General features: G+C 36.8%; 1 protein-coding gene across 1 annotated transcript in view; it reads right to left on the reverse strand.

Moving 5' to 3' along the window:
* Positions 1-26357, reverse strand: part of LOC145690596 (uncharacterized) — a 388755-nt gene that overhangs the window by 352512 nt on the left and 9886 nt on the right. The window contains exon 2 of the mRNA XM_081765641.1: positions 25448-25629. The gene's annotated coding sequence lies outside the window, so the exon portion shown is untranslated. The remainder of the gene's footprint in view (positions 1-25447; positions 25630-26357) is intronic.

Raw genomic sequence — 26357 nt, forward strand, 5'->3', positions numbered from 1 at the left:
TCATGCGTCTTAGGCGTGGGCTCCCTAATTTTGGGGAACCAGTGGAGTATTGAATATGTTAAAAATATAAAAAGATTACGAAACGCTGTAATTTATCTTATAAGTAGTGAAGCGTGGGGACCCATTGAAAAAAATAAAGGTTATACCCTATGTTGTGCGCTATCATCATACTTACACGAAGGTAAAGTATATTACATTTATAAACATACATTGAATTTCTGTTACTATTGGAGCATTGTAGAATTTATCCAGAGTGTGCAAGACCAAGACCAAGACCGGGTCTTGGTCTTGGTCTTGCATTTGCTCATCACTAGTGTCAGCTCTATATCATCATCATAAATATTGTACACGTATATGTTGCTTGGCCTTATACGCTCTTTCACTCAGACTTTTGTCTGTCTTTATCTTTCTTTCTGCAGTTACAATATTATTTTCTCCAACAGTAATATGCCTCTACCTAATGCGCTCTCATTTTGTACACTAAATTTAAATACTATATCCAACTTATCTAATCAGTGCTTACTGCAGCAATTTGTAACACAAATTGACGCCCATTTTATTCTGTTTCAAGAAGTGGCGTTCTCATTTTCTTTCTTACCAGCATATAATGCTATTATTAATCAAGGTGAACACTAACGAGGAACTACTATTTATTTTACAAAAAGGTATATAAGTGGACGATAGAGTCTGTTTAGCTTTTGGTAGGGCAATTCGTTGCCAGTCCGACGGGTACATAATTATTAATATTTATTCAATATCTGGGACGCAAAACCACTTTGGTAGGGAACAGTTTTATAATGAAGACATAGTGCCGTTTTTACGCGCATTCCCAGACAAACTTAAATGGCAAGAGACTGGAATGCGGTTGAATCACCATTAGAAACGTAGGGACAATATATACCATGTAAGGCTATGCAAAATATTATCTCACAGCTTCACCTACGCGACGTCTGGTTATTATGTCATGCAGACCGCCAAATGACGTACCGCTCCGCCCGAGTACAACCACGTTTAGATAGGATCTATATCTCAGAAGTTTCCCGACATAATATTACAGAAGCGACCATGCGCATCCCCTCTTTTTCTGATCATGTATTAATCAAAATTAACTACATCTTTTCGGTCTATGAATGGACGAGTGTTTTTGAGAAATCACATATCATCTCCAGCCCTGGGCCTGATGGTCTACCCTATCTATTCTATAACCTTTATTGTGATATTGTGGGTCAGGTATTACTGAAGATAATGAGTGAATTATTACTCGCCCCTAGTATTTCACAGAATGGTGGGATCTTGATGTTTTCTCTTGAGAACTTTCGTCCTATTACGCTCCTGAATACTGACCTTAAAATATTTACCAAAATGCTTGCTATCCGCTTAAAACCCATCTGTAGTCACCTCATCAGCCCATATCAAGCTGCGCTCAATCCTACGTACAATATGCATGCAGCACTATCCAAACTGCGGAATATTATTTCATATTACAAGTTTAAATGTATCCCAGGCTGCGTAGTCTCACTTGACTTTTGGAAAGCATTTGACAGTATGACTTATCAATATATCTCTGATGTACTTACGGCATATGCGTTTCCTCCATCGTTCATCAGCTTCATTGCCACGTTATACAGAAATGTATCATCCAAAATAATTTGAATAGTAATTTGTCACCTGCAATAAATCTTAAACGTGGTATCCGACAAGGCGGTGCACTTTCGATGAATTTGCTCAGTCTCGGCCTTGACCCCTACTACAAAAAATGCGAGGGATCAAGATTAAATTTTCACAATCTTAATATGCAAGTATATTCAGATAATGTTACACTGCTTTGTACTGAATTATCTCATCTTCAGAAAACAATGAAACATGTTGAGCAGTATTCCTTGCTCAGTGGACAAACGCTCAATACACATAATTCTAAGCAATTATTGTCTTATAACTGGCAATGTCCGGATTTCCCGCTGAACACTTGGAACCTTCAGTTTGTCTCCGTTCTTAAAATTCTTGGTATTACATTTACTAATGATGCCAAGAATCAACAGCAATTTATATAGAACCCAATCACAACCCAAATGCGTACATAAAGTCAAGCAGAAAAAGCACGCCCACTTCCTTTGTATCAAAGGGTGTGGTATGCTAACAGGTGTGGTATACCTCTGCTCCAAAGTTTGGTATGTGGTACAAATTTTTCCTTTAACAGAAATGAATGCCAAGAAAATAGACTCCCTAATTAGATTGCATCTGTGGAAGGGATGTCTTTTCCCATATGCTTACAGAGGTCCGAACTTGATTAGTATTCGCCAGAAAGCTAAAGCACTACTTTTAAGGGAACATACATTTACAGTCTTTAAATGTAAGTGCTCACTGTAGGGTAGTTAACATGCTGGAATGTCAGCCTTCATGGCAATAACACCGTAACATACGCCATGAAAAGCTTTGTCCATCGTATCTTCGTGGCATCATATTAACCCCCTTGCTCCCTATATATTTGCTCCCTTGTACCCAGAACAAACCGGCAATACACACATTTTTACAACATACTCTAACAACAGCACGACAATCCAGAAACGGCTTTTATTATCATTCACCATCCACAACACAACTGGCCCGCGATTTGGCAGAATATAAATCATCCTCTCCTCACAAGTGAAATTAAAAGTCTGTGGTACCAAGCAACTGATAATCTGATTCCCACCAATGAACGCTTATACGCCATTCATCCATTCATCGGAGTACTACTGACTTATGTCTTATTTGCGGACACAGGGATACCTTACATCATCGTCTTTCTGAATATTTAGATGCTGGACCAATTTGGAACCAACTTATTACTTGGTTGGTACTCATCTGCCTCAAACCTAAACAGTATTTTACTACCAACATTTTTTCTTTTCCTTGAATATCAATGGTTCCCGCCAACTCTAAACACAACTGTCACATGACTTCTTAGTACAACTCTCTGTTACCTGCTTCACATTATACCTCACTGCACAGCAATCGAATATTTTGATTATTTGCAACCTTCCTGGTGGAAGCTAAGGAGTAGGGTGGAGGAAAACAAACATTTCTTGAATTTTATACATTTCATATTTGATTAGTAGGAACTCTTTTTCTTTCATGGTTATACAGTGCCTTTTGTATTGCTTTATCTCGCCTAGTAGTGTAAACTTACAACAACAATGTTTTGACTCTCTGTCTTTCTATATAATTCTCATGTATAGATTGCATATTCATGTTTATTTACTGCCTTAACATCCGTGATCTTTATGTAGTATTGTAACCTGGACTTCGTATTTTCAGAATATCATGAACAAAGAAAAATGTAGTCAAGGCGCTCGACCAGTAATCTGGAGGTCCTCGAATCAGAACCACGGCATAAATATTGTTTTTTTACTTTAGAATTTTTAGTGGCGATTGATCGGCGATGACACACGTTTTATTATTTTCAGATATATTTCTATTATTTTCAGATATATTTCTATTATTTTCAGATCTATTATTTTCAGATTATCTTCAGATCTATTATTTCCAAAACTACTTGTTCCCAACGTGCTGAGTGTCACCTACCTTCTGGGTCATTCCACGTCAGTTCATCCAGGCCATGTCACCCACCGACTCGGAATTTGATGATATTTGGTACACTTGGTTTACAACCACCAAAACTAACTTGAGCAAAATTTCAAAGTTCTCGCTCAACCCGTTCCTATGTTATGGTCCATCAAAATTTTCACATGGTAGGCAAAAATTTCTACTCGCGACAGCTGGAAATGGTGCGTCGAGGTTTAAAATTTCCCTCATAACATGCTGATATGAATCCTTTGAGACAACAGACCTATCCATTCTGATGCAGAATTGTCCGTAGATTTCAAATCTGTGGTCAGATTTGACATATCATCAACCTAAAGTACACTTTTGTACAAAAAACTAGTAAAAGGCATACTTGAAAAACAAGCCTCAACTAGAAGTACAAAAATGGCTCTATTTCAAAAAGTACCAAATTCACAGAAATAATTCCTAGATATTCTGAAAGAGGATGAAATTTCCTATATAATGAAATGAAAATCGTTTTGGGTATTTGACTTATTGCTAAAGAAGACATAAAAATACAGTTTTATACAATGTGCAGGTAATTGTAATATTTTCTAGCACTCAAACACACTTACATAGGCCTATACATTTCATTTTTTGGCAACAGTTTTCCATTTCTGTTCAATTAATAATTTACATTTATTACTCAATTGGTATTGCCTACCATTACGAGTAAATGGAGTCTTAATAACAGATAAAATGTGCTGTACTGGGACCCAACATGTGTCAGCTCTGCTAGGCCAATAAAAGGATGCTGCAGGTCCAGCTGGGTGCATGAATTTTATATATATATCCGCATTGTCGGCATCTACTTCTACTACTAATCCGATATACCACTTATTAACATAGATGCATGCTACAAAGCAATTAACTTGGATGTTCTGGCATGCCAACTTTTCCAACTGATCATATCCTGTTGCAAAGCTAAATTCTAAATCTGGTGTTTCATCTGTACTCAATCGTCTTGCTGTTACAACTGTATTTGACAGTGGTACAAACTTATGAAAACCTCTTGTGCCTGCTACAGTGTGAGCAATCTGGAAACGATTTGCTAACACACTTCTTACATTGTTAATCTCAGCTTCAGGTAGATAAAAAAAATGTAATTGTCGACAACTGACGCTTGCAAAAGTCATACATTTGTTTTGGATTTGTTATCTGGTTTTGAAATGGCCTCTGCAGATCTGCCTTTGTAACACATCGTTTCACACTGCCACCAATCCCATCGCAAGGTGACTTGCCATGGATGGTGGCAAAGAAAGACCAACAAGCAGATATGCCAGTCTTGGAGATGATGGCACAGATTTAAAAAGCTCTTACAGTTCTTATATTGTGCAGCACACCCATCTGTTACATATTCGACTTTTTTAATATGTGGATATTTACTCTTTAAGAACGACATGGTTTCAGATTGGACTTCATACACAAAAGGCACGTCATGATGTAAGACATCAGATAAAAAACATAGAGATTTCTCAGTTAAACGGTTAGTTTCAATAAAATAAAGTACAACAGGGTGTGAGGAACTTGACACATGACTCCAATGGTAAGTCTGTATCTCATTTTGCAATATAAAATCATAATTCTCTGCAAAGTCCATCAATATAATGGCTTCATCATGAGAGAGATTTTGTTTACGTTCCTTTAGGTAAGTTGCCTGCCTTTTAGCAATGAAAGAATGAGGTATTAATCCTTGGAGCTTCTGAACAAAATGATTAATGAATTCTGGAATTGGCAATGTCCTTTCTACTAACTGACTACGATCGACATTGACCCACTCTGCAAAGCTTACCTGCTCGTCATCCCAGTACTCCTCGATTTTGTTTTGGAGAAATTCTGTTATTTTACTGCTATCCTGGGGACATTTCACACACACTCCTAACATACAATTTCTATTACTTTTATCACACACCATCAGTGAAATTGCATGATCAAGATCTTCCTTTTTTAAACTAATGGCATGCAACAATAAATCTACATTTTGATGAGTAGTACACACACAGACACTGTGTGTACCTGTTGAACCTGCAACAACACACCATTTAGACCTTAATAAGCAGAATTTGGAAAACCCAATTTTAATATCAGGATGTTTTTCTTTAAAAGCAACGTAAAGCTCACTTAGATTGCACAATATTAGTCGTTTTTGCATGTGGAGATTTCTTTTAACACTCACAAAATCTTTTCTTCCAGGAAGTATCCGACTAAATTCGTCATCTTGATAGAAATTTTGAACTAAAGTTACAGTTTCTTCAGGTAGTCTTTTCCCTAATCTGTGTTCTGGGGTTGCTTTTACTTAATGCCCTAGCCTGTCTAACCATGTATTCACTAACATTAAAAACATCAGTCACTTTTTTGCGGGACCATGACTCTGGAGCAATAGTGAGAATTTGAAGTTTTTCACGTCTATTTGCTATTGCTATCTTCTGCTTCATTAACAGAACTAAGCGATCCAGGTCTGCTGCTTTTTCTTTTACTTCATTTGCACTGGTTCTTAAGTCCGAATCACTGGTGTCAGATAACAAGTGTTCTGTGTCATCAAGCTGTAAACTGCGTTTCATTGTTAACTTCGCTGCTTCGTGCATCACTTTGATTTTTTTACGCCCAACTGCTACACGCTGATGTGCAGGAACAGCATGTAGTTTTAAAGGTGAAAGACCTAAATGTGTTAAACTTGCATCAATCTTTGCTTTTTCTTCTTCCACTGCAGCTTCTCTTGTATCCGGATCAAATTTGAATTCGCTGTCGGAAGTTTTGTGTGGAGATGCTGACTCTAGCGTGTCTGAAGACGATTTCCCTTGTTTAACAGTAGCGATTTCCTTCTCCACTCTTTTGCGGCAGTTGGAACACATTTTCTGGCCTGGGATAAAGATAATGTCCAGATGTTTCCTGACGGTTTTAGCAAGTTCCAGCGTCACTGTTCGCAAATCACGTCGCACTATTTTCTTGTGTCTTGTAAAAGGATCACAACATTTCTTGTGAGCTAGTCCATAGTGATGCAAATACCACTGTTTATGATGAAAACAAATAGTCAGGTTCTCATTGGTACCTTGTAATTTAGACCTCCACAAAATAAGTTCAATTTCACTCTCTGCGAAAGTTTCATTATTAAATGGCAGAATTTCCTTCGTAGAACCATATGTAGTCTGGTGGCATTTTGAGTCTGGGTGTGCACAACCTATGCTGCAAGGAGGTAGATCAGTCTCAGTAACTTCAGATGAATCTTCACCTTCCATTTCAATCCTAAAAATGAAATCAGAAAATAAATAAATAATTAATTACTGTATACATTAGTTAATTAATTTATAAACGTTAGTAACTACAAATCGCAATATTGAAAATTATGCAGCCAATGATGCTATTCTGTAATTCAAAATGTGTCACAAACTATGAAACTTTTGCTTTTCAAATTCTCTCCTCTGTTGTTCCGCACTCTTTGTTCACCCAGGGTACTTCTAATTGCTGCCACATAGTAACAGCCATGTCAACTAAAAGAGGCAGGAGGAGAATTTCAACAATTCTTTTCATTCATTTTGACATTTTTAAATGTAGTACATCACATGCTCAAATACCCAACAAGATTTTCACTTCATTGTATAGGAAATTTCATCCTCTTTCAGAATATCTAGGAATTATTTCTGTGAATTTGGTACTTTTTGAAATAGAGCCATTTTTGTACTTCTAGTTGAGGCTTGTTTTTCAAGTATGCCTTTTACTAGTTTTTTTGTACAAAAGTGTACTTTAGGTTAATGATATGTCAAATCTGACCACAGATTTGAAATCTACGGACAATTCTGCATCAGAATAGATAGGTTTGTTGTCTCAAAGGGTTCATATCAGCATGTTATGAGGGAAATTTTAAACCTCGACGCACCATTTCCGGCTGTCGCGAGTAGAATTTTGTACCTACCATGTCCAAATTTTGATGGACCGTAACATGGGAACGGGTTGAGCGAGAACTCTGAAATTTTGCACAAGTTAGTTTTGGTGGTTGTAGACCAAGTGTACCAAATATCATTAAAATCTGAGTCGGTGGGTGACATTTCGGTTTTTCGCTGGATGAACTGACGTGGAATGACTCTTCTAGGAATTCCTGTTTAGGCAACTAAGTTTACTAGTAGTCCTCAACTTACATATATAATGTTATTTTATACCCTTAAGCGCAATACTCCTTTATGAAAATTGTATTTTATAGTAGATATGATTATGGAAGTAATAATTATCTGAAATCATTATATATAAACTACAAGGTAACTAAGCAAGTTCTTTCAGTCTTATTTGATGAAGCCCTTACAGAGAGGAAACAGTGGGACTTACGAGCCGTAAAATCGATAGGGTTAGTGATCGTGGTGGGAGGGGCAATACACAATCGATGGAGGTGATTGATCGCTGTGTTGCATTAAGATGGGCCTTTCAGCAGTCGCATCAAAAGTCCAATACGTCAGTCATTTGGAAAGGATGCCGTGAACAAACTCAGCGTCAAGCATCGGTTTCAGAGGTTTACTCGGAAGATCTGAACCTTTGTGATGAACCACACAGTAGGCGACCACATGTCTTGGATGACAAGGTCCTGAAGGGAGCCATAGAGGACGTCAGACGAACGTGTGGTGAACCTCACGAATGCATCAACGGTTCCGATGAAACAGTTAAGATTTCACCTGCATCGCATAGGAAAGGTGTATAAGTTTATCTAGTGGGTATCCCATACATTATCGCCAGCAAATAAGAACGAGTAACGATTGTCATTGTAATCTTTACTGTCTCGGCACCGCAGCACACTCATATTTGTCCGAGCGCTTATAATTGACGAAAAAACTTCAGTATGAGACCTACTGGCGCAAATCCCGGGCAATGATGGGGACATGTCCCCTCCTATCTTGGAACTGGGGGGACTGTGTTCACAATAATCCGATTTGGAATGTGTTTTGGGGGGAGAAATGTGATGATTTATGTCCGATCGCCACAAAGGAAAGTGAGATGAAATTGATGTCCCTCTCCCAATGCTGAAGACAACTCTGCTTCAATGATCCTTCATAGCATTGTTTTTCTACTTCATAAATATTTTAGACATCGCTTAAAAAATTATGGGAAAGGTCTTATCCGTCCCTCCAATGTTGAAGACAGATTTGTGCCGCTGATGGCACAAAAGCTTACCAGATATTGGTTGTCACTATGTGACTTCTGCCTCACACAACAAAATCAATTATGCGCCCACGCAATATCATGCTCAATGTCTGGTGTACTAGTCGTCAGGTAATGCATTACGAGCTTCTACAACTAGATCATACCAAACCGTGAAACTTTATTCGCAGGAGTTACAACGGGTCCAATATGCATTGCATTGTAGCGTTGGTTAATCACAAGGGAGTGCATTATCTCGAATACAATGAGAGACTACATATGGCAAGGACGATCAGGGGTGCCATTCAGCGACAGCCGGGGGATACTATGCCGTCTATTATTCTCGCCGGACCTAGCGCTACCAAGTTACCAATATCTATACAGCTACTTCAGTGGAAAATCTTTGAAAAATTAAGCAAAACTGCAGCACGTACTCATGGACCTCTTTGTGTCCATTCGCAATTTTTACTTCCAGGGAATTTCCAACTCCAGGAACGATGGCATCACAGAGTGTTGGATAGTGAAGGAGATTGCTTCGAGCCTTAAGACTGTGTATTAAACTTTCGATCCTGGGCTAGTCTGGCCTTGTTTATTCCAGTATGCTGGGGGATTTAGGCCTTTTTAAAAATTATAGCACATTGATAAATAATAATAGACGCACTAAAAGCACTACAAACAAGTTTTTGGACTTTAGATTTTATTATAAGTATATAATATGGTGATGTAAGATAGGGTAGTTCGCTACACTGCTGTTTGAAATATGTACTTTTTGAATAAACGAAAAAAAAATTAGAACAGAAAAATAATACTCTCTCTGCGTGGGAAAGTGCGAGCAGTGACAATGGTGTGTAATAAGGAGCGGGGAATCTGCGGGAACTGACCGCTGAGCTCCGATAGTGTAAAGCGACGATTCCACATGATGCTTTCCCGAACAAGGTCCACAAAGTCGTCTATGATGACGGTTGACCACCCACTGCGCTCCTCATCATGTATATTTTAGCGTCCTGCTCCAAATTGTCTACACCAATAACGCACCATCTGCTTGCTCATGACGTTAGGTCCATAGGCCTGGCACAACTGACAATGGATTGCAATCGGCGCTATGCCCCGTGCATTCAAAAACTTTATAACTGCTCACACTTCAGACGCGTCGGAAGCTGGAATAGGAAACCACTTCCATCTTCAACCACTGCCACGACGCTTCTGAGACATTAAGAAAGTTTCGCTGGTGCATGCGTCATGCTAGAACCTTACTCTCTCACGTCAAAGCAGTTACTGTGCACCACAAGTGGTTTCCTAGCTGTGGAACGCGTGAAATAATTACTCTCTGGATGAACCTCGTACAAATATTTTTATATGGGTGTCCTCATGTACATTACCGAGCCGTGGGGGGAGGCGAGCGGGGAGACGGCCCAAGGCGCTAAAGTAAGGGGCGCAAAATTCGTGAGTAAAAAAGAAAACTATATATAAAATGGAAGAAGAAAGTAATAAAAAGTGCTCAAAATCAAAGAAAAGCAGGGTTTATTTTTGAAATTTTTTTGTGCTTTGCGCCAACCATTGCGGCGCTTCCCGGCTGGTCGGCCCGGCTTTCACTCATATGTACGGGGGTGGGGGGCGTCGTATAGTATGGTCCCGGGCGCAGATTTTCCACGGCACGGCGCTGCTCATGTACACACCTGCTTTTTAAATTTCGAAATCAGGATCTAAATCTAAATAATTAATTTTACCTCCCGAACCTGATCGAAACTGTACTCTCCTAAAATCTTTGATGTTTCTTCTATATTAATTTTACTTGCTTCAAACAAGATAACCTCTGTAAAATTAAATAGTTTACGAAACAAACTATTCCACTATATTATCAAACGTGCTGCAGCCAAACGCAAAACAACAACAACAAAAAATGATCACAACAATCAACCTGCAAAGTTCGTTTACTCTTTGCTGAATGTCAGGTGAATAGTATTTCTTCAAGAACTGTCTCAGTAAGTATTAAATACGGCCGACAACCGACCAGAACCTATAAGAAGTTACATAGGGGCTATTTTGTAAAAAACGAGTTGGACTCGGACTCCGGCGTTTTGGAATAAACAGGCAAACCGAGTCTGACTCGGGCTTAGGATCGAAAGTGTTAAGTACTGTATGTCTGACTACTTCTGACGATCATGAACGGCAAGAACTTATCCTGGTTACATTTTACATGCTCACCCTCATTGCGAAACATAAGGGCTTGTTTTTAAAGTTTCATTTGAAGGGAGTCGGAAACCATGAACATCAGAAGAAAAACGTATCGCGATCCATTTGGACATTGAATGACGTTTCAGATATGATACCTTATATATATATATTTCAAATATGTAAAATCCACGTTTCAACTAATGTCACAGTAATTTCTTCAGTACTGAATGTTCCTTGTTTCTACGTGTGTGATGAGTAGAACTTCACGATTTTACATTGTTCTCCCTCCAATATTACCAAAGAGAATGCCGAAGACTTAATAATAAGGCTGTCATTGCTTCCTCCCCATCTCTGACCACCCCAATTACACACAAGAACTGAAATAATTATATTTAAATCTATGTGTTTTACCTTCACTTCATATCTTCATTTGATCGTCAATTGCATGTTTAATCATAGAAATTGCTTTGGAACAAGGAAGTAAGTAAAACAAAAACGAACATAAATATTTAACCAAATGTTTTTCTTTGTTTTCACCTTTTTCCATGATTATATGGAATTGGCTTTCCAGTCTTTTCATTTTTTTCCTTCATTCTCTTCCATCCTGGGCGTCATCCATTTTCCATCCCCTCTCCCTAAAATCATCTCGTATTTTGTTCTTTCATCTCATCTTGGGTCTTCGCCTCTTCCTTCTTCCTGCTACATCTCTTAACTATCTCAGCTTCGATTCTTGAAAGTTTTACTCAATGGTCTCGGCTATCACCGCTTTACATATATACACGACCTTTTAACCTCCAACTTACTTTATCACACAGCATCCCGCTCATCCTGCTTCAGTTTAGCCAGTCAGTTATTGATTTCGGTTTTCATATGTAATCCTTTATTCAGTGCGAGATATGACGTAAGTCATGATGTTATCCCCAGTCTTAAGCGGAGTTAGGAATTGTCTGCTAGGGAGCAAACCCTCAAAACTACCCTGGCATTTTTATTTTTACTATCTTACAGGCAGAATTTTTATTTTTTGTCAAAAGGTTGGGGGCAATGCCCTCCATGCCCCCATAACTCCGCCTATGTTCTCAGTACTTCCTTTCCGACTTTTCTCATAGTATGACTATCAACTTCCACCTATTGTATATCATTTACCTATTTTATTTGTTGTAGAACCTTTTAGTTTAGCTTGTTCCTTGGGCCGCCACTCTTCTAGTCTGTCTTGTGTGCTCCGCGTATTTTGTCTACTATTATTTCACAGTTGGCTAATAAAAAGTCTATGCTGTGAAGCCACACTTTTTCGATTTATCACCTTGCTATCTCTCACTTTCTTAAGTTTTTCATGCGGAACAGCATATAGTCGACCTGACTACTTCTGACCCCACTCTTGTAAGTTGTAAGATGTCTGTTGTGCTTCTCGAAATAGGTATTAACTGTAGCCAGGTTAAATGCAATTGAGTGATCTATTATCCTCCTGCATTTCTTTCTCCAAAGCTTCACTTTCCTAACACTCTTCTTTCTTCTCTTTTGCTCTTTTCTATGTCTTTAGGTCGCCTTCAACGATTAACCTTTCATTCTCATGTACTTCCATTAACTCTTGATCTAGCTGTAACCAGAAGGTTTGTTCTTTTCTTTTCTTATCTCTTACTTCAAGAGCACAGGTACATAATATAGTTACAAAATTACCTTGTAACTTCAGCTGAACGATCACAATACTATCGCACTTTCCGTTTACTTCACACACTCCATCCTTTAACTCCTTTGCCCCAATAATTCATACTCCACTTTTTTCTCTTCCATTTGCTTCAATGTAGAAAATCCTGTATTCTTCGCCGATCTCTCTTGCTTTATTTTCTTTCTACCGTGTTTCTTGCAGACGTAGGATCTTCATTTACCTTCTTTGTGTCAGATCTACAATCACTCTGCTCCTTTCTGGATGCTGACATATGTGGAATACACACTTGTTCACTTGCACACCTTTTCTATGAGGTGCAGGTGAAGTCTTGACTGTTTCCTCGAAAACCTTAAAGCATTCGTGAAGTTCACCTCACGTTTCACTACTGTTCTCAATGACTACTTTCAGGACTTTGTCATTCATTACGTGTGAACGCTCAGTGTGGGGTTCATCACAGAAGGTAAAATATTCTGAGTAATATTTTGGAATCAATGCCTGACAGTAAGTTTGTTCACAGAATCCTCTGGTAGTAGTCAGACATTCCCTTTTTTGTTTGTTTTCAGATTTTCATTATCTTTAGCTATCTTATAGTGATGTTGATAATGTGCCTGGCAGCCAATCCTTGAGTAATCGAATGTCTTTATGCAGTACTTGGATGCAGATGGTTTGGGACTATTTACGATACCCCATTATTTACACAAAAATGATCACTGAGATCTGCGACATCCCAAACGCCTTTCCAGTAAGAGAATAAACATTATTAATATGGCAGTTTATCAATTGATGAACACTCATTGAACCGTTTCGTGGAATTATGATTACTAAGTAGAAAATACCTAGAATAAGACCTTTTTATTCTCTTTTTAAATTCCGTAAAGTAAGAGGTAGGAATGCCATTTAAAATAACCGTACACTATCGTTAAATCCAGTGAACCAGAATGATTAAATTCTACTTGACCTGTCATACATTGGCTAGTTCATTTCTGTGCAAAATGAAATTTTCGAGTTCGTGAACGTGAATAGATACCATCACCTGTTGTCTTATTTGGAGAAATGTAGCTAGCAGTATGGAAATCTGAGCCTCCCCGATTTTTTTCAAAAAAGTGACACAATATCATATACAACGTTATACAGAAGAATGAATAAATTCCTTTATTGCATAGCAAATTAAAATTACAGAAACAAACCAAACTATATAATGCGTTAAATTCCACTATGCTCAATACACAGGTAGGAACAGGCCAAACGCGCAGCTTCCTCTACTTCGTCGGCTATGTTCCTGTCTGCTCGATTTCACTCGGCAGAAAACATGTCTCTCACCACCGACAGCAGCAAAGCAGACAACATTGAGTTTGATTTCAGTAAGGCAGCGAATAAACTTCTTTAATAATAATTTAACTCTTACTTAGTGAGTTACAAAAGGGAGGAAACAGACTGTTTATACTGGTCAGATGAATTCGCTGACTTCGTCTCATTCGCGTAACTAGGATATTTTCCTAGAGGGGTCACGGCCCGTTAGTTCTGAAAATTGGAAGAATCTTTTAGAAGACCTTGTTATAGTAGAATAAAGGGGCTTCATCAACGTGGGAAAATTTTGGCCCTAAAATCAGTTCCCAGGGGCCCTAAACCGGCCTAAACTAGTATGTTGCTATGTTCATAATCTTGGATGCCTACCAGTTATAGAAACAAGATGAAACATGCCTTTTCTTCTTCTTCGTCTTCTCGTCTTGTATTCTCTAGTTATTTGAACCCCCCTCCCCCGCTCCTCCTGCGAAGCTAAGAACGGAAGCTTCTCATACCATTGGGTAGTTATTTTGGACCCCCGCACGCCCTCGACCCTCCTGCGCCTATTTCCACGAAATGCCTGTAGGTTATGAAATGTTATTCAATGATCGAAGCTTCCCACCAGATTGTATGAAATTATTCTTAGTTGCTAAGGTAAATATTGTATTTCATGATTTTTTCTTTAAACGTGGGTTGAGAAATGGTATATGTAGATGCTCTCATAGGCTGGGCACTGAGTGGTTAGTTTCGAAACACATTCCATAGAAAACAATGATTACTAATCAAAATCATGAAACATGTTTTTGCTAAGACGTTGTACTGTTTTTCGTGTCTGCCTTGGTGAAGCAAACTGTCAAAATTCTGTAACGCGACTCAAGAACTTAACAGCTGAAGAACCAGACGAAGATTTCACGGATGAAGATAATCCCGACGACGAAGACCCTGACGATGAGTGACTGAATACCCAATACGAAAGCAATCAGCTTATCAGTTTGTGAAATTTCAACACAGCTGGAGCAGAGTCGACTGAAAAATGACTCATTTAATAAACCATTTTATAAAGATTAATTTTCTTCCCTTTGTTTTACTCAGAATCTAATATAGTGGATTATCACTGTATGCAGAAGTTTCTGTATTTCTTCAAAAACAAGTTAACGATGAAAGCACTATTTTTCATTATGATGTAGGGTAAATATTAAGGAAATAGCACTAAATCCCAGTAATTCTACAAATAGGTTTTATATTGATATTAATATTGAATGTAACTTAAGGACTACATCTTCAATAAGAATGCGCTGTCTTTATATATATATATATATATATATATATATATATATATATATAAATTAGGTTAATTTTTTTCAGCTTCCTTCCTATTTAAGATAAGGTTATGAAGTACCAGTCTTGCTAACTGATGAAAGCTACTCTATAGACTAAATAATACTTAACTGACGGAAAATCAACCTATTTTATGAAAGGGATAGAGCTTTCTTATTGGTAAAGTAGCTTTTAATTTATACTCAAAATTGAGTTTAGTTTAGAGTTAATAGTTAGTATGTGAATGTTACTTAAAAAGCAGCCCCAAAACTTAACTGGACCGAGTGATACTCTACATATTTTGATTTTTGTGTCAAAAATAAACCAAATGTACTAGACGATTTTGTCAATATCCATTTTAGCATGTAGTTTGAATTACGCTCCAACATTACAAAACTCGAATTTTTTACAAGATTTTAGGTTGGAAACACTGCTTAATCTTATATCAGGATGATAATGATGTGGTATGAAACTTTATATAGTCACTCTTAACTTACGTGAAAAAATCACTGCAATTGCCTGAGTAGTGAGTGAAGCACGTTAGCAAGTATGAATTTTTCATAACAGAAAAAGATGCGCAGGTCGCCATATTGAAAAAGGTGGCGTAAATCAAAATGCCCAACAACGCCGAGCCGGCACCTTCCAAATTTCGATTATGTGGACTTTGAACTATCAGAAACAGCAAACAAAAAAAAAAAAAAAAAAAAAAAAAAAAGAGCATACCTCCACGCATGGTATGCCCCAAGTTTGGCCAATTTCTGCTAGACTAAGAACATCCCGTGGAGACACGCCCTTACGGATCAGAGTAGAATAAAGAGAACTTGAAGAGGACGATAATTTCAAGTATCTGGGAAGTATTTTGACGAGAGACGCTTACTGCAAAAAAGAGATCAGGTCAAGAATTGCCATAGCTAAAGAAGCATTCAACAAGAAAAGATCACTCTTAACTAGCAAGCTCAATATTGGACTTAAGAAGAAGTTGGTCAAGTACTATATATCGAGCATTTGACTGTATGGTTCATAGACTTGGACATTACGGAAGTTAGAGAAGAAATATTTGGAGAGCTTCGAAATGTGGTGTTGGAGGAAGATGGAGAAGATAAAATGGACAGAGAGAGCAACAAACGAAGATTTTTAAAACGGATAGGAGAGAAGAGGACACTTCTAGCCACCATCCTTCGTACAAAGGCCAATTGGATCGGACACATCTTGAGAAGAAATTGTATTCTTCACACCGCCATAGAAGGAAAAATGGAAAGGAAGCGAGGAATAGGAACAAGAAGAACACAGCTGATCGATGATTTGAAAGATAGGAGAAAATATTGGGAATTGAAAGAGGAAGTTGAAGATCGACAGAAGTGGAAGAAACATTTCCAGGCCCAAATCTAAAATTGAAAAAATCCTCATTTGTCCCAGGACCTGCCGAAAGGCAGAATACCTAATAATAATAATAATAATAATAATAATAATAATAATAATAATAATAATAATAATAATAATAATAATAATAATAATAATAATAATAATAATGTATTGCTTCTACATTCTGATGACTTTAATTTATTACGCAGTCATTTCGTTAAATTTCAGGGTGGAAAAAAATCATGATTTTTTTTTAAAAAATCATTTTTGTTGATTTTTTTGATTTAAATCGATTTTTTTGATTTAAATCAAATCTTTCTCCTCGTATAATACAAGTCGCGAACTGAAGAAAAAGCATTAGGAATTAGTATTAATTAGTAATTATGCATTAGGAATTAGTAATTATGCCATTTAAATGAAATTATTGGGGTTGAATTTTGAATTATCCCCAATCGTTAACCTATATCAATCCCAAACAATGTTTCTTAACCCTTTAAAAGTATGGCTCTTTTTAAAGGTAAATTAGAGACTCTCAGTCAAGCACTACAGCATCATCCCTATTTATCCTAGGCTCATGGTACATACATCAGTCTCTTTACAATAGAACAGCTTTTGAAACGGTAACATTCACATTTCCCTTTAATGTCCCTGAAGCGGGAAATTTTGAGGGTAATCGGCATTTTTTAAACTTTTTTTTTTTAAATTTTGATCCCTTCTGGATTCTCATGTGTTAACGCACAGATAGCAAAATCAACTTCGAAATACTGAGAAAAATTTCAAGATTCTATCCTGAGCAATAAGGGTGAGGAAATTATTTTAACAATGAGTTAAGAACATTCCCACAATGCCCCAGATGACCCGGATGTAATATAAACATTTCCTCAGACATCCCTACTTATCTTAGGATCATGATTTGTACATTATTCTCTTCAGAATAAAACAAATTTTCAAGCGGTACCCTTCAAATATCTCCATCATGTATATGGGGGAGTAAATCACGAAAAACAGGAATTTTCTGTTAATATATATATATATATATATATATATATATATATATATATATATATATATATATATATATATATATTTAAAAATTTACCTCTGTGGACCCCTCCCTCTGTTTTAAGGCAGAGATCTGAAACAAATCTGGAAAATACTGAGGGGTGCACTGAGTAAATGTGCAAAATCTCAATCTTGTAGGTGCAAAAGTAATCCCGCGAAAAATAATATTCCCCAAACACCCCAGATTCCCGTATAAAATAGGATCTCAGGTAACAGTTTCCTGAGACATCCCTATTTATCCTAGGAGCATAGTACGTACATCATTTTCTTCAGAATAGAACTGCCTTTCAAACGGTACCTTCATATGTCTTCATCTGAGACGGGAAAATCACGAAACAAGCTATTTTTTTGTTAAAAATATCCTTTTTTTAAAAACGTTTTTGCCCCTCTGGACCCCGCTGTTTCCAAGCAGAGATCTGAAAACATCTGAAAATTATTAAGGGGTGCACTGAACGAGTGTGCAAAATTTCAGTCTTCTGAATGCAAAATGTAACCCGCCAAAAAATAATACACATAACAAAAAATATCTTTTTAAATTTCTGACGTCATCATACACTATGCCTCAACGCAGAAAGGCGTGAAAGCATATGTAACGTGTTCTAAAATGCCTCCAGTCTTGAAGAAAACGAAGTAAAAAAGCCTTATTGGTACTTTTTTAATCGAATAATGAACACACTACCCTATCACCTAAAAATAGGTAATATAATTTAAAAGGTAAAGCATTAAGGAAAGAGTAGAGCAACGTTTATCAAAATGACACTTTTTATCACAAAAGTTACTGATATTTGGCAGGGGCCTATTTTTAAAAACTCAGAGCTAGCTTGCGGCATGAAATACATAAATTTCGCCTAAAGTTATAAAATTAAGAAAACAAAAAAAGGAAAAAAATGGAGAGGGGATAGGACCTCTCTAAATACACCCTATTATCTGGGAACAAACAAACAGACACGCAGAAAAAAGAATTTTTAGCTTGAATGTCGATGGTGATTTGATTTCCCCGTTGGAATAGTTAACGATTTTAAAACCGAAACCCAATGTTACGAAAAGAAGAAAGTAGGATTGCTCCGTTACCTGTTCAAAAAGGGATTTTCCCTAATCACCCTCTGCATGACACTTGTTTTCATACAATACCGTACATTTTAGTTTCATTGTATTATGATTATTAACTTCCATAACAGAAAAAAAACCGGATTTTACTTATTCTCACTTTAAATTAATTTATTTTGAAATTCGATTTAAATCAACGATTTTTATTTAAAAAATCAAGTGATTTATATCGTGATTTAAATCAGACTGATTTAAATCAATCCACCCTGTTAAATTTACTTTTATTTATAAATAAGGCGATAATCGTTTAATTTAACAAATTAGTTGTTAATAATCGATTATCATCAGAGTTATGGTTGTAACTAGGTACAATAATTTAAGTCCCTTGTACAAGTATCCCCCCCGTACCAAGAGACGACATGACTTGCTCCGTTAAAATTGCTCTGGCTCTTGTTATTGCTGCGATACCCATGTAACTTTTACAGTATGGAACTAAAATATCGGATTATCAGGAACATTTTTAGCATAGTACAAATATACTCACTTTTCAAAAGCAAAATATAAAAATTGTTCCTGGGTCGCACGACTTCCGCTATTGGAATTTATTTAACGTTTTCTCGGGTGCAGAATAACATCGTGTCTGTCTTGCAATATTGTACCCCTTCCAACTTTCGATACCCTGCACAAAAATTTCTGGGTGCGCGCATCCTGGTTACAGTTTATACCTTAAGACTAACCACAAACTTCAGTTTATAAATAGTAATAGACATAATAATAATAATAATAATAATAATAATAATAATAATAATAATAATAATAATAATAATAATAATAATAATAATAAAAAGCATCAAACGATATTGAATAGTGACTTTTGAATGGGAATTACATGCATGTATGTAGAAGGCAACAATCGCTTAAGTTTAACAGTTCAAGAATTCGCCTTCTTCTTTCCTTCTTTTCTGTTGTTTTTTTAGTGTACCTTAATAATTTGCTGTGAGAATCTTAACTATTCAAATATTACTATGCTATAAACAAAATAATAACAATGACTTATCAATGAACAAGAAACACTTACTTCGTCAATAATGTTAATTACTTGAAACAATACAAAAATAATTTACATTAATGAAGCTATCAAATAAAAAAAAACATATACCGCAAGTTGAGAGGTTGCTATACTGCTCAATATCACATTGGTTTGGGGTTTTTATTACATCCAAGCACCAGACCATTTCTTTTTAATCGATGGGCAGACGAGTATAGACATTATTAAATATGTCGAATGCAAGCGTCAGTAAAATTGTTATGCGTAAATTGAGGTAAATTATTCGTAATAGGATTATTTTCGTAAAAATTCTGGAGAGGACCAACTTGGCTTCTAGGGGGGCCGGCCCCCATGGACCCCCTCTAGTTCCGCCTATGCTTAGTCTCTACATTCAACCCAGTTTAAGCAATGTGTCCCTTCTCCTTTAGTTTTAATGCTGAAAGGGGACGTTAAATTTTGATCAACCTACCAATCGAAGAAATTTTAAGGTTTTCTAGGGGAAGTCACATAGCTGTAAGTTGATATTATCCTGTCATAGAAATAGACCTACGTCGTGGCTATACGGTTAGCATACATGTCTTAGGCTTCCTAATTCTATTCTTGATGGAAGCTTATGTGATTGGGATACGTCGTTAAGCTGTAGATTCACGTTTCATATGGCATTGGCCCTCAACGAGATATAAAACCCCAGTTAATCCAAATCCAAGACGATTTTCCAGAGTTTCAGCCCAAATATGTGAACCGAGATGCTTTCTGATTCTTACAGGACTACACACAGGGAAATATGTTTTTCGTGCATTCTATTACACAGAGTACCGGTAACGTGCACAGCGAATAATAGGAGTGGACCATCTGGAGGTTTCTACTAAACAACGTGTATAATTAGTATTATCCCAGCTCCCGACAAGTAGGTTTTGTGGTGGACAAACACCGTGTGCGTGAGTTTTCTCGGTGTTCTGTTTCCTCCCAGTTTCGTCTTCAACCATTTCCGTCTATCTTATTATCACCGAATTTCTCAGTCTCGGTGTATAATCAAGGGACTAAAGCTTAAAAAAACAATAGCCTTCAATGCCAATAATAAGATCAAATTACAATTGTTCATAAAGTGTTTGCCTATTACAGACCGCACATTATTTTCCGTGAAATTACAAAAGGAACGTGGATCACATTCATAATTAGTCACGATTCATGCAAGCAAAAACTATTCCTGGCACAAGAGGTTTTCATGGTGTGTTTTCAATATCCTCACACGAAGAAATCAATGGCGAAAAGTGGTTCATTAGTGTAATACGTAACGTTAACAGGTCAGAAGGAAAAGCTCAGATTAACTTCATGCACCCACCTGATCCAAGTACTTCATTCTACTGGCTTTTATCTTCAGAGGATGTGTGCTCGAGTCCTTTCCCTCATATTCGTATAATTTTGGGGATTCCATCAACAACTAGCTCTGGCTACATATACCGCTTTTTGACGGTAGATATAAAAGTGTGTCACATACAGAGAGAACACAAGTGCTTCAACGGAAAAGCGTCCCTTGCTACAAGCCGTAGGATTTCAAACCGTTTCTGAAGATAGAGTTCATTACTTGAATTTATTAACTCAGTAAACACACACACACACACACACAATCACACACGCATATATTTCAGAACCATAGCTGCTATATTAATATTCTTTTTTGTCATTTCAGGTGTGAGAGGTGGCACCTAGCTTGAAAAATGGGGGAAACCGAACAACGAGCTGTCCATGAGGACATGATCAGTGTGTTGGGTGATGGGGCTCCTTCCTACCAGGTGGTAAAGAGCTGGTGCCGCGACTTCCGTTGCGGCAGGGAAAGCTGTCAACAGGCCCCTGGTGCTGGTCCTCCAACAACAGCATGCACCCCAGAAAACATTGATGCTGTGCATGATACGATTATAGCTGACAGGCGAATCACGGTGCAACAGTTAGCAGACATCATGCACATCTCTGTAGGCTCAGTGGAAACCATTGTGCATGAACACTTGGGATTCAGAAAGGTGTCAGCGCGAAGGATAACCAAAATGCTATCTCGTGAAAATCATAAAGACAGAGTTCGATGTTCAAAGGCTGGTTTGGAGCTTATGGGGCAGACCTGAAACAGTTCTGTGATAGATTTGTGACAGTGGATGAGACATGGCTCCACCACTATGATCCCGAGTCCAAACGACAGAGCATGTAGTGGTGGCACAGAGTTGGTCGCCTCCCTCAAGCAAGTTCAAGGTGCAAGCATTAGCACGCAAGGTTATGGCCACAATTTTTTGGGACGCGAAGGGTGTGCTCATTATTGACTACCTGGAGGTTGGACACACTATCACGAGGGCCTATTATGCAGCCCTAATCCCTAAGTTACCCGAAGCAATCAAGGAAAAACGGTGCGGGATGTTGCAGCGAACAGTGCTGTTCCACCAAGATAATGCTCCGGCCTACAAAAGCCATCTTATTGGTGCCGCAAAACATGCTGCTGGTTTTGATGTGTCGGAACATCCTCCCTACTCGCCCGACCTCGCCCCTAGTGACTTTCATTTGTTCCTAAAGTTGAAGGAGCACCTCAAGGGGAAGAAGTTTCACTCAAATGCACATCTTATTAAAGCTGTGGAGGAATGGCTCACGGCTCAGCCAGAGACTTTCTTTGAATCTAGCATAGGGGCTTTACAGCGTAGGTGCTTATAGGTCAGGGACAATAATTATTGAACCATCCTCGTATATATATCGTATATATATATATATAGGGGTAAAATTGAGGAGGAACGCGGGAGGACAACGCTGTTACCCCATTTCCAAAAAAAAAAAAAAAATATCCATGGCGACCCACCAGTTTCTACAAAAATTACAATGGGCAAAGATAGGTCACGCCGTGACGTCGTTCGTCCCCTTATCTTTTCAAATCCACTTTTATCCCTATATCTATATCTATATACAGTAGGAAGTCAAAAATCTGAACTAATTGGGACGACAGGTAGTTCGGATTTTCGAAAATGACCAAGAAAATGCCATTTAGGCTTAAATATACTGTACGATGCTCTTTTATCGATACAGTGGTTATACAGTACATAGGCCCTACGGCAATTACAATACAGTACATATCGCTACTTACATTTACTGTTTCTGAGGAAGCTGCATGTACACTAAATTTCACCGTTCTTGTAACTCACACTTAAAACAACTTGTATAGGCTAAGATAAAATAAAAATAAAAACATGTATGACAAACAATTGCATATGAATGAGCTTTTGTAAAAACACTGACTTCACACAACGCCGATGGACAAAAGTATTGTTTGTTTATCGTTAGCGCTAAGGCAAAATGTAAAAAGCTTTTAAGGACCGCGTTCGGATTTTGAAGTTCGGATTATCAACATCCTACTGTACATCTACATCTATCTATCTATCTATGCATATATATATATATATATATATATATATATATATATATATATATATATAGATAGATAGATAGATAGATAGATAGATAGATAGATGTATATATAGTGGCGGATCCAGGATATGATCAAGGGAGGGGCTAAACCATAGTTTGCCGCTTTATCCAGTCTAAAGCAGAATTTCCCATTTTATCCCGTGTATAACTGAGCATCAAGGGAGGTTCTGCCCCCTTGAATCCGCGCCTGAATGTATATATATATATATATATATATATATATATATATATATATATATATATATATATATATATATATATATATATATATATATAAAACCCTACAATAGTGATCCATTCCATGTTAATGAAAAGTTTGCTTCTGTTTGTACTAACTTATCTTCAAGATTAGTATGGTGCAGATATACAGTGTGCCAAGTATCAAATTTCCGAATCTAAAATTTAGTAGGTGTCATAGTATGTCCGAATTAATGCAGTTATACCCTTACGATAACAACACTGTTCACCACATTGCCTATATGTGCATATGTGGTTATGTTGCATTTGTATACTTGGACCCCCTCCTGTTCTGGTTTGGGCGCAGCCTTTGGAACACTTCACTTCCCACGCCACAGCTCAAGCATAGGCCTGCCGAAGTATGTGCACATCTTTCTGTTCCCTTGCAATGTCACGATTTGTTTTTCGATTTCAAGTTGGCCACCCCCTCTCTTACAAGGCGCGGAATTCGACAATATGCAAGAGGACATTTTGTCTTGTTTTAATGTCACGAATGACCTCCTGGAATTTGTGCACTTCTTTCAGGTTCACTCTGTATGTATTATTTTATAATTTACATTATTAGAAAATATTATTTATCCAAGTGGTATTTTCGTAAGTTAACAATTTCAAATAATTTATTACCTAACCTAACCTAACTTGTCTCCTGTATGGTAGCTAATATACATAATAAAACAAAATTTAAGGATGAACTGCCGCAGATAGTGGCCTCGAAATATATTTTTTTCGGAGAAATGAAAAGAATCAGACGAAACGTCAGCTAACACAAAGGTACTAAACGGTGATTAATTAGAGAGAAACACGAAGTTAAATTCTGGACTATATCAATTCGTGCAGTATTAGATGAACAGGCTACAGAGCATAATATAGAAGTGTTTCAAACTCACTGTCTTATTAACTAACCTAGGAAGTGTATATTATAATAATCAAGGAGGTTTCCTTGATAGTAATGAAGGGAAATAGAGAAGTATTGACCGGAAACTAATAAAAAGAAAGTTGCATCTGAACGAAATTAGGTGAAATGGGGCAAAATTTTGGGTGCTATCCCATTTTATGGAGGCATAAATTTGTAAAATTCAGAGAAGAAATATGTTACTTAATGTCACAATAGGATTGGACAAGTAATCAAAGTATATAGAGATCTTACCTCTTACATGTATAATGTGGTAGATATACGAAATGGATAGATAATGTGGTAGATATGGAAATGGTTGTTCTTTAGGATGTAATGCTTCATAATAAAGACATGATGAAGCGAAGTGCCATGTGGACGTAATACACAAAGTGTTCATAGAAATGTCGCAAAAACTCTGCCACACACAAGACATGTATTTTACACTATACAAAGTGTTTTACAAATTTCAGTTTATTAGTATACCCACCGTCTCTGACACGCCTTCTCCCTACAGACGCACTACCTCACTTTCACTCGGGTCGCTCTGCTCTGAGCCGGTAAGTAGGATTCGTGCCTTTTAGTGGCAAGCTATCATAATTTGATTTAGTTTTTTTTTTTAAGTTAATTCGTGGTTTATGTACTGTAGTTATTACGCCGTATGTAGTTATATTATCCTCTGAAAATCAATATGCAGCATTAATGCAACTCCTTTATTATGTAACACTTATAGGACTTCATTTCTTGCTAAGAGAAATTCATATTTCATAAATATAAGGATAAAGGGCTACGTTCCAAAATCCTTCCTATCAGTCTCTACTGAAGTAGGGCATTGTTTATAGTGCAGATTGGAAACGAGAAGGTAAGAAACTACACTATTCATTGTTTTCGTTATTTCTAAATATTGTAGTTTGGAACGCTTAACAATGGTATATAGCGAAGAGTAAAGACAGCTTGAAAATAATAAATATTTGTAATTAACAGATAAGAATGAACGACAGAGATGAAAGAGAAGTAAATCTATGTAAGGTATTTTAAAATAACCACAAATAAATAGCAATAAAACGTTCAAAACAGGTTCCTGTGTGTGTAATCCGCGGCCACCATCTGCAGTAGATTAGCCAAATTTAAAACGAATAATAATAATAATAATAATAATAATAATTAAGTACATTAAAAATAAATATAAAGTACTCGCCTCACTCTCACGAAAATCTGCACGAAAAAAGAACAATTTTATTTCAAAACTATAACTAGGTCCAGTGTCCTACGACCTTTTCCTGGAGAATGCTAATACTCCTATGCGGAGGTGCGTTCGTTCAGTCCTTTTATGAAGAATCTTCTTTTGAGGCACATATTTACATTCAGGTTGCCTATGTCCTGAAATTGAAACAAAATTTTAAATACATTTACATCATACAGGTACTAAAGGTTGGGCGAATACTGGATTGTTATTATTATTATTATTATTATTATTATTATTATTATTATTATTATTATTATTATTATTATTATTATTATTTAGTTGATCATCTAATGCTTGAAGTGTGTTAGAATACGAGGGTTGCCTCTGTTGTATTTTGATCCAGTATTCTATCTGTAAATTTCTTGTTCCTGATCGTGCATAAGTTTCGTTGTTTTTGGATTATTATTATTATTATTATTATTATTATTATTATTATTATTATTATTATTATTATTATTATTATTATTATTACAGATTTAGGTTGTTTTCATGCATAAATTGCATTAGACCTTTTAATATTTCTTGACTTTTAGAAGTTAGTAACGTATTGACATTAACTGGTGAAATGGGCATTGATTTGATGATTTGTAGTAAGAAAGTTTGTTCATTTAATATTGAAGAGACCATATTGAAAGATCAAATGATTTATCGTTCCAGGTAATTTCTCGCACCAGCAAAAGTTCGTATCCTTTCTGTTGATGTGATGTAGTATGACAGCGTTGAAATAGTATGAAGTATCACGCGATGAATTAATATAATTTTGTATATCGACCAAGTATCTATAAGGTTTATTATAAGTAATCATTTATACAGGTATACTTTTGGCGCACTAGTAGAAAAAATTGTTGGAAAATTATAATTA

This window comes from Thermobia domestica, chromosome 7, assembly GCF_964235325.1.
Source record: "Thermobia domestica chromosome 7, izTheDome1.hap1.1, whole genome shotgun sequence".
NCBI lineage: Eukaryota > Metazoa > Arthropoda > Insecta > Zygentoma > Lepismatidae > Thermobia > Thermobia domestica.